General features: G+C 41.7%; 1 protein-coding gene across 1 annotated transcript in view; it reads left to right on the forward strand.

Moving 5' to 3' along the window:
* The window catches only part of LOC311488234 (uncharacterized protein), a gene marked incomplete at both ends in the record, with an annotated part of 134,342 nt that overhangs the window by 61,564 nt on the left and 57,109 nt on the right, over positions 1–15,669 (forward strand). The window lies entirely within an intron of this gene.

The following is a 15,669-nucleotide window of genomic DNA, read 5'->3' on the forward strand; positions in this document are numbered from 1 at the left end:
GTTCCATCCATTTCCGTCTGGAACGGATAAATGCACCACGTGCCATATTTTGATATATATTGTCCAAATCAGATTGTAGCTCAGCTAACCTGTTGATTTCAATCTGAGAGAGTGTGTTATTTTCATAAATAGAAATGATATCCTTTAAAATTTTCTCTTGTTTAATTCTTTTTTCCTTAGCCAATTCCTTTCCCCTTTTAATTGCCATGTTACGAATCAAGAATTTTGTATATTCCCAGTGTTTGCCATATATTTTCTCTTCTTGAGCTTTCTTCCAATTATCATGTATGATTTCTGTGACTTTTTCTTTGAAAGACTTATCACACAAAAGCGTATTGTTTAATTTCCAGTAGTCAGACTTACCTTTAACCGGAAGGTTCCTAATATACAATGTCAGAGAAACAATTTTGTGATCCGTGAGTATTGAAGGTTCCATTTTGGTGTTGGGATCTGAACCTGGTGGTGAGCTATGGAAGCTCACCACGCATAATCAAGTTAACCACATGGCTGCCTTTGTCTTGGGAACAAAGGGAAGCACCAGAACTCTATGTCCCACAATCCTCCAGGTGTGAAAAACTGACCAAGCAGTTCACTGGTTGACAGTGGCATGTGACCTATGAGGTCATCAGGTCATATAAAATGCACCGTTTGGCCTTTGTTCTCTCTCTTATTCTCTACTCTTCCACCTCTTCAACTCCACACCTCCCCGGTGGAGACCCCCAGCTGCTAAGCTGCAGCTGGGCGCCAGGTAGTCTGCTAACAAAGAGCAACTACTTGCAGGCCTGTTCTCCATACAGCAGCGAAGCGAGTTCCTGCTGAGGAATCTACACCAGCTCTTTAGCCAACAAACCAAAGGTTTTGCAGGCTAAACTCTCAAAGGACAGGAGCCACACGGCTAGTTAGCACCGAGCTGCTAACCAGCCACTTCAAAGGACTTCAAGGAGCGGCCGGTTTCCCTCCAACGTTTGCTATCAGGAAAACACAGCAAGGACTTCAACTTTTCCCAGCTCGGCCCTTCCATCAGCCAGCTTAAGGAGCAACACACCAGAAATGGACTTTCCACCAACTGGTAGTATGACCTGGGCCTAGTCAAGCTAAGCTAAGCTACGCATAGAACTTTGATTGAATGTGATATTTGTGTTTATTGAGTTGTTTATAGTATAGTGGTTTGATGTTAGTTTAAAATGTGCAACACATAGACTCAGGGTCTTGCATGCTTAACTAACCTCTCTTCCTCTAACCTGGCACCTCATAAAACCCTTATCACATTCCACATATCTACTGGCCAGCACATGGTCTGAGTGCCCCCACTCAGCAGCCATTGTTTCCTTTGTGTTCAAGACCTCAAGGCCCAGCGGCCATCTTGACACGCCCACAACCGGCGGCCATCTTGGCACGCCCACAACCGGCGGCCATCTTGACACGCCCACAACCGGCGGCCATTTTGGCTCACACACAACCAGCGGCCATTTTGGCTCACACACACACACACACACACACACCTGTATTGAGTACACTGTAGTTAGCTTGTATGTTTACTTTTATTCTTGTTAATAAATGTCTTTTAAACATACCTGTCTGTTTAATATTGCACAAGAGTGAATGTTGCCAACCTCTACACTGTCAAGAACTCCAAATTCCTTCAACTGTAACTAGTTGTTAACATGGTAATTTTGGTTATAGTTATTAAGTTAATTATTAATCCGAACTCCAAATTGACAATTTAGTATAATTTATGAGACTGTTTTGATTAATTGGCTATCTTTTCCCTTCCTAGAAGGGTGGTGCCCCGAGGTGATCTAGTAATTCAGATCCAATTATTTAATAATAAATAATTATTTTTGATAATTATTAATTATTCATGATAGCCAAACCCCAATACTGAGTGCCTTAGTACCAGGCCCAACAAATGGTGCCCCGTGTGAGGCAGAGTACTGTTGGCAATTATTCATAATTGTGCAATATTAATTTCAGCATAATTTTGGCCAAAGCCAAAAATATTTTTGAACAACTTTTAGACTTGCCAGAAGTCTTAACGTTCAATCCCACTAGTCTACCACAGGAGTAGATGTCCAGTTGTACTTACGAACAGGTGCAGTGTGGTGATAATTTATGAAATTCATAAATTGATAAATTATTAATAATGCGTTATTAATAACTACCGTTTTCAGTCCCATTGTGGTACATTAAGAGTTGCTTTTGCTGCTAGCTAATACAAGTTGAACCTACTTTTCGTAGTTGTAAGAATTTCGGCATTCGAATACCACGTATTCATGCAATCCAGTCAAGCTGTTCCTGTTAATTTAAGTGCTCCCCTGTTGAATTAAACCACAGCGTGCCATCGGCCCTGTGTGAAAGAACTTGTGCCAGCTGTTACTGCCATGCATTTCAGCCTAAGTAAGATAAGGAGTCTGAGATAGAGCCACAGCGTGCTACCAGCCCTGTGAAATATAAGTTATATATATTTAGCTGTTACTGCCATGCATTCCAGCCCAAGTTAACTTTAAGAATCACGTCTCTAACTGTTACTGCCCTGCATTTCAGTTATTGCATTTTGAGTTTTGGTGAGTAAATTTGCATTTACTGTGTTACCAAATTTGTTGTGCCCACTAGAGCCACTAGATGGTGCCATAGCTACCTTTCTAGCCTCTCTCTTAGAAGCTACATAGCTACTTAGCATAGCATTGCTAACCCCATTGCTTTGTTGTTGTTGTTGTTGTTGTTTTTGACACCTCCATCCCACATAACAATGGAGAACCCCTGTGTAGAGCAATTCATTTCTTCCCTTGCACAGAGCCTAAACCCAGGCTACCCTGAATTCATTAACAAGTTGAATTTCAGTGAGTGCAGGGATGAGATAGATTCTCTACTGAAGGACAGGTGTGATGCACAGACTGCATCCAAAGGCCCATTGTTAAGATGTTTGCTTCTGAACTTCCACAGGCAATCCAGCCTTGCCTCTCAGAGCAAAGCAGCCTTAGAAACGGAGGTAGAGGCCCTTAAAGCGCAAACGGCTTGTCTCCTCCATGAGGTACAAATGGCCAATAATAAAGCTATGCGCTACTTAGCAGACTTGCACTCAGTAGAGTCCGATCTTTGTGCACACAAAGAAGAACTGCTAAGGCTTAAATCGGGTTGTCTCTCCCCACCGCCGTCATTAAGCCAATGTGATTCTGGTTACTCCGATTCACACTCCTCCTGTAGTGAAAGGTTAACGTCCCCTACAGTTAGAAAATGGGAACAATTTCCAGCTGACCCTAAGTTGCTGGGAATGGAGTCAGGTCCTCAACCTCCTCTGAGAGACCGAGGTAACAATTACCTGACGTCCCATCTCTCTGACATAGACCGTGAAGAGATTTGTAGTTTATCCTCCAGAAGATATTCTGCCCAATCTTCTTTTCAGCCTATGATGTATGACACTCCCATCCGTGCCCATCTCTCCGAAGGGGGGACTACAACACCACAGGTTTGCCCAGCCCCCGCCTTTCCACCAGAGATAACTGTTGCACGTGATGCACCTGCCCGGACACCACAGTGTCCCCGCTTTAAAGTGCTTGAGTTCCTTGCTCAGGACATTGAACATTTTGATCCAGACAGCTGTGATCATAACGTTGACAATTACATTAGGGATTTAGACCACGCCCTAATTGATTTGCCCCATGCAACCCAAAGGGAGAAGGTTAAACTTGTATGGAAAACAAGCTCTAAAGCTGTCCATAAGTTTATCCAGTCACAACCTCCCACAGTCAGAGATGACTACTCAGAGCTCCGTCAAGCACTACTAGAAGAATTCTCTTCTACTGCTGATGAGATTGACTCAATGGTTGCAGCCCTCCAAATCAAACATACCCGTCATGAGCATCCCAGAGATTATTACAAACGTTTGAGAGATGTGTACTTTCAGGGCAAGAATGCACCAGGCTTAGAAGAAGGCTCCACCTTCAAGTCCTTATTCTTGCAGAACCTTCACCCATGTGTACGCACTCACGTTGTACTCATGACACGCCAAGGTGACCCCTCGATGCAGGACATCAGGAAGATGACACAGGTGGCTTGGGAAACTGTTGTCACTTCCAAAACAAGAGGGAAGACAGTTGAGCCCTCCAGCTCAACCACCAAGGCATCATCCCAATCTACCACCTTTAAACATCACCCTCACAACAGACCAAAGGGGGGTGATAAAGGGCCACACAGGGACACTGAGCGTAGCCGCCATGTCCGCCAGCTTCCCCGAGATAGGCATTCACACAGTCGAAGCTGTAGAAAGCCTTACTCCGAAATTATGGCCCAGCAGTATGATCAGCCAATAGACTGCTCAGATGATGATCGCAGCATCTCTGAGTGCAGTTTAGATGATCATAATTCAGCAGACAGTGACAATGCCTCTGGCTACACGGAGCGTTACAGCCCTGAGCCACGAGTTCAGAAGAACTTAAGGCAACACAAGCTCAGAGTTCCTTCCTCACGGAAATAATAACACAGTCAATCCCTGTACTGCCAGTAGGTACTAAGTACTTTACTTTCTTTGCAGTTAAGTAGGCAAACTTGTGATTTGTTAGCAACAGCAGCAAACTCCATAGTTTTCAACTCAATAATAGTCACACCTGCCACTATTATTTGAGAAAAGCCTAAATTCTGATTGGACCCACTGTCTAACTTTGCAATTACACCTGTACCAACTCCTCGGTAGTATTTTGCTAGTCATAGATGTCCTTATCCAACACAAATTTTAGGACACATTCAGACAATGATACAGCCATTGACAACCAAGATTTTTAAATGTAATGACATCCTTCCGCAGCAACATCTGCACGAAGGACAAAATTGTTATTTCTGTTAAGATCAGACCGAGTACTGCACTGAATAATAATTATTCTAATAGGATCCAATGAGTAAACCACAAAACTCTTGGACGTTTGGAAATGGTTTTATCATTGTAGGTGCCACTCTCTTTCTGTATCTTACCCTAACAATTTACATCACTGACATTCTTCTCTTTCTCACTAACACTGTTAGTAAATGTCAATGTGCTTATGTGTATTTCAGTTTTCACCTGATGATTTTGTTCTGCTTAGCTAGGATAGTTAGCGTTTACCACAGCCCAGTTGGTTAACAGACTGCCTAGATGTCATTACCATGAATGAACTTTTCCAACTTGGATTATGCACGGACACTTGTGCTCTCACAACCACACATCGAGTGAGATCGTGAGACCAAAGGGGGGAATGTTGGGATCTGAACCTGGTGGTGAGCTATGGAAGCTCACCACGCATAATCAAGTTAACCACATGGCTGCCTTTGTCTTGGGAACAAAGGGAAGCACCAGAACTCTATGTCCCACAATCCTCCAGGTGTGAAAAACTGACCAAGCAGTTCACTGGTTGACAGTGGCATGTGACCTATGAGGTCATCAGGTCATATAAAATGCACCGTTTGGCCTTTGTTCTCTCTCTTATTCTCTACTCTTCCACCTCTTCAACTCCACACCTCCCCGGTGGAGACCCCCAGCTGCTAAGCTGCAGCTGGGCGCCAGGTAGTCTGCTAACAAAGAGCAACTACTTGCAGGCCTGTTCTCCATACAGCAGCGAAGCGAGTTCCTGCTGAGGAATCTACACCAGCTCTTTAGCCAACAAACCAAAGGTTTTGCAGGCTAAACTCTCAAAGGACAGGAGCCACACGGCTAGTTAGCACCGAGCTGCTAACCAGCCACTTCAAAGGACTTCAAGGAGCGGCCGGTTTCCCTCCAACGTTTGCTATCAGGAAAACACAGCAAGGACTTCAACTTTTCCCAGCTCGGCCCTTCCATCAGCCAGCTTAAGGAGCAACACACCAGAAATGGACTTTCCACCAACTGGTAGTATGACCTGGGCCTAGTCAAGCTAAGCTAAGCTACGCATAGAACTTTGATTGAATGTGATATTTGTGTTTATTGAGTTGTTTATAGTATAGTGGTTTGATGTTAGTTTAAAATGTGCAACACATAGACTCAGGGTCTTGCATGCTTAACTAACCTCTCTTCCTCTAACCTGGCACCTCATAAAACCCTTATCACATTCCACATATCTACTGGCCAGCACATGGTCTGAGTGCCCCCACTCAGCAGCCATTGTTTCCTTTGTGTTCAAGACCTCAAGGCCCAGCGGCCATCTTGACACGCCCACAACCGGCGGCCATCTTGGCACGCCCACAACCGGCGGCCATCTTGACACGCCCACAACCGGCGGCCATTTTGGCTCACACACAACCAGCGGCCATTTTGGCTCACACACACACACACACACCTGTATTGAGTACACTGTAGTTAGCTTGTATGTTTACTTTTATTCTTGTTAATAAATGTCTTTTAAACATACCTGTCTGTTTAATATTGCACAAGAGTGAATGTTGCCAACCTCTACACTGTCAAGAACTCCAAATTCCTTCAACTGTAACTAGTTGTTAACATGGTAATTTTGGTTATAGTTATTAAGTTAATTATTAATCCGAACTCCAAATTGACAATTTAGTATAATTTATGAGACTGTTTTGATTAATTGGCTATCTTTTCCCTTCCTAGAAGGGTGGTGCCCCGAGGTGATCTAGTAATTCAGATCCAATTATTTAATAATAAATAATTATTTTTGATAATTATTAATTATTCATGATAGCCAAACCCCAATACTGAGTGCCTTAGTACCAGGCCCAACATTGGTTTCCTTTACTTTATCTATGAAATCATTTGAAATAAGCCAAAAGTCAATCCTGGATCTCTTTGATAGATCTTTGTTATTCCAAGTGAACTGGATTTGAGACGGGTTCCTTAATCTCCATATATCACAACAGTTTAATTGTAAACATAGGTCGTTAAACTCTCCACATGGGCTTCTTAAAGGTCTTTGTGGGTGACAGTCATTTATGGGATCATTAATACAATTCCAGTCACCTCCCAATATCAATTTAGCATTCATGAAGGAGTTTAACAAGACAGTGATCTCCTCCCATTGACTGTATATACTATGGACAAACCCATCGTGACGTCACCCATTGGATTCTGAATTCTAAAATGAAGCCTGTAGTGGGCGGGGCCTTCAGTCACCATGTTGGTTTTGCTTTACTCCGCCCACACTCGGATACTCCAAATATGGACATGGGCGTCGTGTTGGGGCGGACCTAAGGCAGCCTGGATGCTGAAACCCGCCCACTCAACTCTCCGCTACCGTGTTAGCTCAGGCTACTGAGCTAGGCTAATCGCTATCCGAGGTGCTAGCACATACCTGTCAAGTTTTGGATTTAAAAATAAGGGAAATTTTCCGGCGCCCGCCGCAAGCAGTCCCACCACCCCAACCAAGCTCCAGTATCCCTTATATCAGGGGTGCCCACATTTTTCTGGCTTGCGAGCTACTTTTACAATGACCAAGTCAAAGTGATCTACCCGTGTATATATATATATATATATATATATACACATTTTTTTTTAAATTGTCATATTAATAGTTGTTACAGTGTTAAAAGCTCTATCCATCTTTGTTTTTATTTTTATCAAGAAAAATTGGTGCACTGCACCTTTACAAAAATAGCGCTGTCTCTTTAAGAAAGACGGTAGTCTGGAGTTGTTGCGTGGCTGTGGATGTGTGCACATGAGGGCATGTTGCAACTATAAAGTAAAAATAAAGATGAAGCGCTGTCTTGCTGTTTGTTTTGGAGTTGCAATGGATGCATGTTTTAGACTAACATCAAAAAAAAAAAAAAAAAAAAAATTCAATGGCACGCGATCTACCCGCACTACCATCGCGATCTACAGTACCTGTAGTATGCTACTGCAGGTGGCAGTTATCGCGAGGCTAGTGACAGAGCTCAGATTGGGAATATTTTTATTTTATTTTTTTTACTCCGCCCGGGCCCGGGGTATTATTATTTTTTAATAACGCATGTTAAAATACGGGAGATTTACGGGAAAATACTAATACGGGAGGACGGCGGGAAAGAAGGGTAAAATACGGGACTTTCCCGGCCAAAACGGGATACTTGACAGGTATGTGCTAGCAGCCGGCTAACACGGCAAAGCGGCCAACTCCCCCTTTTTCCTCACCCGTCCTCCCAGCACCCCAGCTCACCTTGCTCGAGGTAAGTTCACCAGAAGATATATAACACTCGAAATAATCAGTTATGTCTTAATTTTAGTTATACACAACAAAATAAATAAAGGTAGTAACTTGGTTAAATTACAGCTGTAGATTTTGTCGAGTGTTGCAGAACTTTGTGAAGTTGTCATAAAACATTTACTCAAAACACGTCTACAGCTTCTACCAACGAACCTGAATCACATGACTTCACAGTTAAACCTAAAAAGTTATATTTTTATTAAATAATTCATATTTCAAACAACTTTAGTGGATTATGTTCCTTGAATATGTTTAATATCGTTAATAAACAACGTTGGTGCTGGCTGCTGTTTAAAGTTCTTACCATCATGATCTGAAAAAGACAGGCACATTATTACAAGATGATTCTTTCAGTAACTAGTTAATGTATGTACTGGTATTATTTTTTCCATTTAACCCTTCAAATGTGACATAATAGTTTAGTTAACTTATACTTTTTTCCCTTCCACGGATACAGTGTGGATAATGGGTGACAGCGTGGGGCCTAGAGAGCTGTGACCACCATGGGAAACAACCTCAGTCTGCAGGATGTCCTCATCTGATGGTTTGTCTGGGTGGACTGCAGTGGAAAGGCCTTCTTCACTTTTTTTTTTCTATAACAAATATTTTTAAATATTACATTAAAATCCTGTTTGTATTTGCACTCCTTTTGTCTTTCATGCTTACTGTAGATCTTTCACAAATGTCACTGTTAATCTGAAAGTTAAAAAACAACAGGCAATGATGTTCAACACATGAGATAGAATACAGAATTGTAGTTTATGTAGAAAGGTAACAAACAAAAACTGTGTTAAAAAGTCCACAATATTAACATTGAAAACTGATGAATGTCAGGAAGTCCAACATTTGCTGTTAGTTTAAATTATATTTAGTCTTTTCTGTATTAATAACAAAATATTACTGTGATACAAGCAGTGGTTAAACAAGTTAGGATCAAGTCATGCATTCAGGGAAACATCAACATTATAGACAACACATTTCCAAGTTGTTTAGTATGCTTTAATGTGTTAACAGATGTAACAGTAATTACAATTAATTAATTAATTGTTTATTTAGATAGGGACAGTGCATATTGAAGACAAATAACAAGTATACAACACCCTCATAGTTTGAGATGCAAGACAAAGCACTAGCAACAACAGTCAAGACAAAGTACAAGAGAACAAGTGATCGTCACACATAGTGAAATGTGTGAGACAGTTTAAAAGTGAGTGCAGCTTTGGTTTTCTAAAAGCCAGAATTTTAAATGAGTTTTAAAATTAATTTATGAGGGACGGTCTCTTATTGTGGGGGGCAGGCTATTCCAATATTTATTTCCCTTTACTGACAAAACAGTTTGTCCAAATGTGGTGCGCCTAAAAGGTATTACACAGTCCCCTTTAGTAGAGGCCCTTGTACTACCACCACTCTCAATTCTCTGAAAGAAGTCATTCAGTGGGGGAGGGGCAAGATGATATATAGCCTTATAAACAAAACAGGCATACTTAAAGTTTTTAAAATTCTCAAAACTCAATAGTTTATGCTTTTTCAGTATATTACAGTGATGAAATGATAAGGCTTTTTTATCAAAGATTTTAATGGCTCTCTTGAAAAGTACTTCAATAGGCTTAAGCGTTGTCATGTTAGTTAGTGACCAATTTGTAAAACAGTGCTCAATGTGTGAGAATATCATTGTGTGTACATTCTGGCAGCACTTAGACTGAGAGATGACCTGATTTGTTTGAAGTTCTGTAGATTGAATCTAACCTTGTTTGCCACCCTTTTTATGTGACTTTTGAATGTTAAGTTTGAATCCAATGTCACCCCCAGATATTTAAATTCCTTTACAATTTTTAGCTCCTGTCCTCTAAGAAACACATTAGACTGTGTCACCTTTGAGTTTTGTTTAGAAAATACCATGCAAACGGTCTTGCTGGTGTTCAGATGGAGACAAGACTTAGTAAGCCAGTTATCAATGTGGACCATTGCAGATGTAAGAGTAGATGAGATCTCTTGATAATTTTTGCCATGTGTGTAAATTACAGCATCATCTGCATACATCTGGATGCTAATTTACAAATTACAAATTCATATGTCTTGTGAAATACAGTAGGTAACGTTTTCAACCTCTTTATTATTACTGTTGTTAGTGTTGTTTGTTGCCCAGATTTATCTCTCCCAGAGTGTCCTACAGAAGAAAAAGGTAACTGGTTAATAACTAATAGCTAATTTATGAGGTGAACTATTTTTACCAACCTCATACAGAGGCATTAGGTTTAAAGGCATCATCATCGTAAAGTCCAACACTTCTATATTACGTATTGTTTTCTATACAAGTCGGTTTAATAACTGTGACAACCAACAATGTGCTCCCGTTAACACCGCAGCTAATGAAATACCTGAAGGCTAATTCATTAGCTGGCTAACAAGCTAGCTAACAAGCTGAGCTAACGTGCCTGTTTTGCAAACACCAATGCTTGCTAATTAGTGAGAACATGTTTAGAATAAAACCAGTGTTTCACTCACCGAAAAAACTGAATAGCAGATTTCTTTGAAGGTCTGTTAGAACCATTAACCGAACAAGCCATTGTTTATTCGGTATTTGTCAGTGGTATTTGTGTGTACTATTTTCCAAAACTGACTACAAGTACGGCCGGATGGTTGTGACACTGATTAGCTAACTGAGGACTAGCGGAGCGACCAAAGCTAGCAGCTAGCAGCTACCGCCAAGGGACCGGCCCATACGTTACCTGTCACTCAAGGCGGGAACGCCCTTAATTATGCAGAATTTTAAACCTTAATAAAAAATAAACGAATGCGTTAGAAAAAAATTCACCCCCCGTACAGTTGTCATGAATAGTGAAGTAAGGCATTGAGACTAAAACCATTTTTTGTACCAGGCTGTAAACATGTTTAATATTGCTGTAAAGTTGGGCATTTTAACATGGGGGTCAATGGGGATTTGCTCCCTTTTGGAGCCTCAAGCGGCCACTCCATGAACTGCAGTTTTTTACACTTCCGCATTGGCTTCAATTTTCAGACCCGGAGGTTGCCGCCTGGTGCCTCCTGTACTCCTGTGTGTGTGCTACTTAAATGGCCTTCGGTGGTGAGCGTCTCCCTCTCTCTGCACAGTTGATTGCTGCTAGTTAGCGGCAGCTAATTATCATATGGTCAGGGGTAGATGCCGGTAGCTGTGCAGCACGCTCTTGTCCTCTCCCTGCGGTGTGCTAGCCAACCCTGCTAACTGGTATGTAGTAGTGGTGGGCGGATCGATCCAAATATCGATAATATCGATACCAACGTTGGTATCGATATTATCGATACCAATGTAATGAGATCGATACTTAAGTTTCAGTTTCTCTCGTTTCATGAGGCGACCTGATCTGTGTCTAAATGCCGCTGCTGTCACAGAGCAGAGCAGGATCATTTTGCTCCTCCTCCCCCTGTCGTGTGTTTGTTGTACCGTCAGGTGACTCTGCGGGGCCAGGTGACCGAACACCGCCCACCACTACCTGCCAGGTCCGACCAGCAGCAACGCATTACACACAACACAGAGACGGAGCAGGAGAATGGCAGAGAGAAAGAGTAGGGCTGTTTGGTTATATTTTCACGCCGAAAATGAAACAATAGCAAGTTGTGCTATTTGTAAAAAGGCTGTAAGATACAGTGGTAACACAACAAACTTTTTGTGTTACAGAAAGGTGACTTGTTGTACAGACTCACCTTTCTGTAACAGATAACTAAAAAGAAGAAAGAAGTGCACTAAAGGGGAGAAATGTTGTCTTATTTTTGTATTATATTGTACTAACACTAATAATATAATAATATAATAATATTTGAGTGATCATTTTGTACATCCAAATCCAGAAAGAAGCACAATGAAGGGAGAGATTTAGTGTTATAATTGTATTGTAGTTTCTGAACACTAAAAATAATTTATTTTTATTTGTTAATTTTTATTTTATTTGTCCTTTATTTGTCCTGATCATTTCGTGTTGTTTTTGAACAAAAACTTTTATTGTGATAATAAAGTATTTTCTATTTCCTTATAAACTTTGCCCAAATTCTGTACTGGATTTGAACTGATTAATAATCCAAAAGGCAAATCACAAAAACACTTAAATGTCATGAAAATTAATTCAGATTTAGATTGGATTCAGACTGATGATGCATCCACCGTAATTATTAAAAAGTATCGATATCGGTATCGGCGATACTAGCCCTGTATTTACTTGGTATCGGATCGATACCAAATCTAGCGGTATCGCACACCTCTAGTATGTAGCCCCTTGACCTTTCCCACTTTGGTACACCTATGCTAGCTATCATTAACTGATTTATTGGGTCCCCAGATCCCCGTGGTCAACGGTGCGCGGGTGACGTCAGCATCAGCTGACAGGGCTGCGTGACGCTAATCACGCTACACATCGCTACGAGCTACGGGGGACTGCTGCTGTTTTGCTTTGCTGCTTTTCTATTATTAGCTTTATGCTTCGCTTTATGAGTTGCATTGTTTTCGCTTCTTTTATATTGTCTCTCCTGGTGGTTAGCTGCCCATTGGGTGGCTCGGGCGTAGATTGTTTCGTGCATCAAGGAGATTAACATTTAACGGTTGACTGAGTAGTGGGGTGAACTCCCCTTTCTATAGTTTACTCAGTTTATTCCGCCTGTTTATTGGATTTGTTGTTTTTCTTTATTTTTGATATTCAGTTTGGTGGATTCCTTTGTATTATTTTTCATTATTCCTTTCTCGACCTGGCAATTGGCCGTTTGTATTTTTGTTTTGTTTATTGATTGATATTGTTTGCCAACTGCCTGTTTGGTTAGAGTTTGGGTGTTTTTGTTATGTTTGTGTGTTAGTGCAACCTCACTAATTTCCCTGTTTTCTTCTTTAGCTGCTGAGGTCCGGTGGTGGCGCTGGTGGTCTGGTGGTGGTGGGATCCCCCCCCCCCCCCCCGTTTGGTGTGCTGTGCTCCCCTTGGTTCTGGGTCTCGTCACCGATTTTGTGTGTGCATGTGTGGGCGACTGGCACGAGTGTCTGGGAAATGTCCCACCCGCCCCCCGGTCCCACCCCCCGCCCGGTCCCGTCCCAAGTATGAAACGGAAATGACACATTTCCGCCGAATAGCGTTTGGGTGCTGTTGTTACAGAGTGAGCCAGACTGACGAGCGCACAGCTATAAATGGGTCACACTGTGTTGTCTACTGTCTAATAGCTAATGTAATATTGCACATATTTTCGTCCTATTTCAACTAAAGAAACAAGGTTAGGCTACTTAAAGAGACCCCTTCCACTCATAAAATATGTTCTAAATAGCATAAATAGGCTAGGCTACTGCCAAATACGTAACAAATTATTGTAAATTGTCAGTAGGCTAGGCTATCCTTGCCTATAGATTAGGGTAGGACACTCACGTGTAGGCTACACTGTCTGCTTAATTTGATCTTGACATATAGGCTAAGCATTCTGTAGCCTAATTCATTGCACTTCACAATCGTTTCTTTTTGCTAATTTATTTTCACATTTAGCAGCAGGGGTAACAACGTTTCGGTCGTGCGGCCTTTGTGCGTGTGTGTAGCCTAATTCATTAAAACCTAAACTTTTCTGTGTAGGCTATTTAGGCTACAGTGTTTCCCACAGGATTTTAGGAGACTGTGGTGGCAGGGTTGGTTCATTAATAATATATATGTAGTCATATTAGTCATATTAATTGTCATATTAATTGGTGCTACAGTGTTAAAAGCTCCATCCATCTTTGTTTTTATTTTTATCAAGAAAAACTGGTGCACTGCACCTTTAGAAAAATAGCGCTGTCTCTTTAAGAAAGACGGTAGTGTTGAGTTGTTTCAGTTGTGCGTGGCTGTGGATGTATGTGCCGCTGAACTGTGGGCATGTTGCAAATATAAAGTAAAAATCAAGATGAACGTTTGTCTTGCTGTTTGTTTTGGAGTTGCAACAGATAAATGTTTTAGACTAACATCTAAAAAAAAAACATTCGGCGCCACACGATCTACCCGCACTACCTTCGCGATCTACCGGTCGATCGCGATCGACGTAATGAGCACCCCTGCCATAGATCATCTCGTCGTTTCTCTTCTCAAAAAATTCTCAAATTCTCTTCAAATGCCGTCCTGCTGTCCTCAGATGTATGAGTGGATACAGGTGCAGCCAGGAAAGCTCAGACAATGCAGCGAGACCTAGTGTATGTGTGTGTATGTGAGTGCGAGTGCGCTCACTCGCGGGCTGGAGGGACCGAGTACACCGGGATGGGCTGACTGACAGTGATTAGGAAATAATAAATATTGTTTATCATTATCATCATCATCATCATCATCATTTATTTACGAGATTTAACGAGAATTAACGAGGGCCGCCACAGTCTCGTTAATTAATGGGAAACACTGATTTACTTTAACATCATTACGTCTATTACTACATCTATAGACTATTTCCAATTGGTATTATATTAGTGAATCACTTACCGTTGTTTCCAGATGCTTTGATATCAGGACGTGAGCTGACAGAACTGACAAGTTGAACGTTGTCCAATTAAAACGGACCCACCGCGGTGACGTTTTTGGTGGAGCTGTTAAGTTTAATAGTCGACTCAGAAGAAAGCTAACGTTTTGACCAAAAGCTACATCAACACAACAGTAGGCTATGTGGAGTTAAACTGGACAGCCCCAATAACCTCTGAATAGTTCTACTTATTAAATTACAATGTGAGCGGCAGCCAACGGGGGGTGCATTATGTCTGCAGGATCATTTAAAAGGCGACCGCGACTATTGTGCGTCTGCCCCATTTCTGATACAGCGGCGGCAGAAAATGAAACCATGGCGGGCCGCTGCTCCAAAATCAACATAGAGGAAACACTGCTTTCTCCTGAGTGAATGGTGTTTTTACTGTGTGTTTTAGACCATTTTTGTAATAAAGTATATACATATTTCCCTCACAAGTGAAATGTGTCTCTTGCCTTGAGCAAAACGAACCTGTGTGTCCTTAAGGTGGCCGGGACTCAAAACTACTTCCTGGGGCGAAATTCCCCAGGTGGCGTTGTCGGTGACTGTTCTCAGTGATAATATAACCATACACAGACTTCTCTATAACTCCCCCCACCCCACACACCTCGCCACACGTACATAAGTGTCCCCTTGAACAGCACTGGTCTTTGTCTCCTGTGTTAGCTCCAAGTGATGAAGTGAAACAATTACCGGATGTCTCCACCTCCAGTTCTTCTTTGACGTGTGCGTTCAGTCGCAGCATTCGCGCGCATTTGTGGAAGGCGTGGTTACGGTGCTACTATTTCACCTGGCAACAGAAGGACTATTTTGTGATTGGCTGATAGGTCACTGGTTCAAACAGAGCAGTCTGCCTTCTCCTCATCCATTCATAGATTATTAATCTGTGTTAATAATGTGAGGTGAGTTTTATCAGGTCTCAGTGTGATAAATGTCCTGTGTGGTGTGTGAACGTTCTACAGCAGCTCCAACATTAGTAGTCATCATTTTACTACATCAGCTTCCTCTCTGTTATTTCCTCTAATGCTCT

The sequence above is a fragment of the Chelon labrosus genome (genome assembly GCF_963514085.1).
Source record: "Chelon labrosus genome assembly, chromosome: 1".
NCBI classification, from domain to species: Eukaryota; Metazoa; Chordata; class Actinopteri; order Mugiliformes; family Mugilidae; genus Chelon; species Chelon labrosus.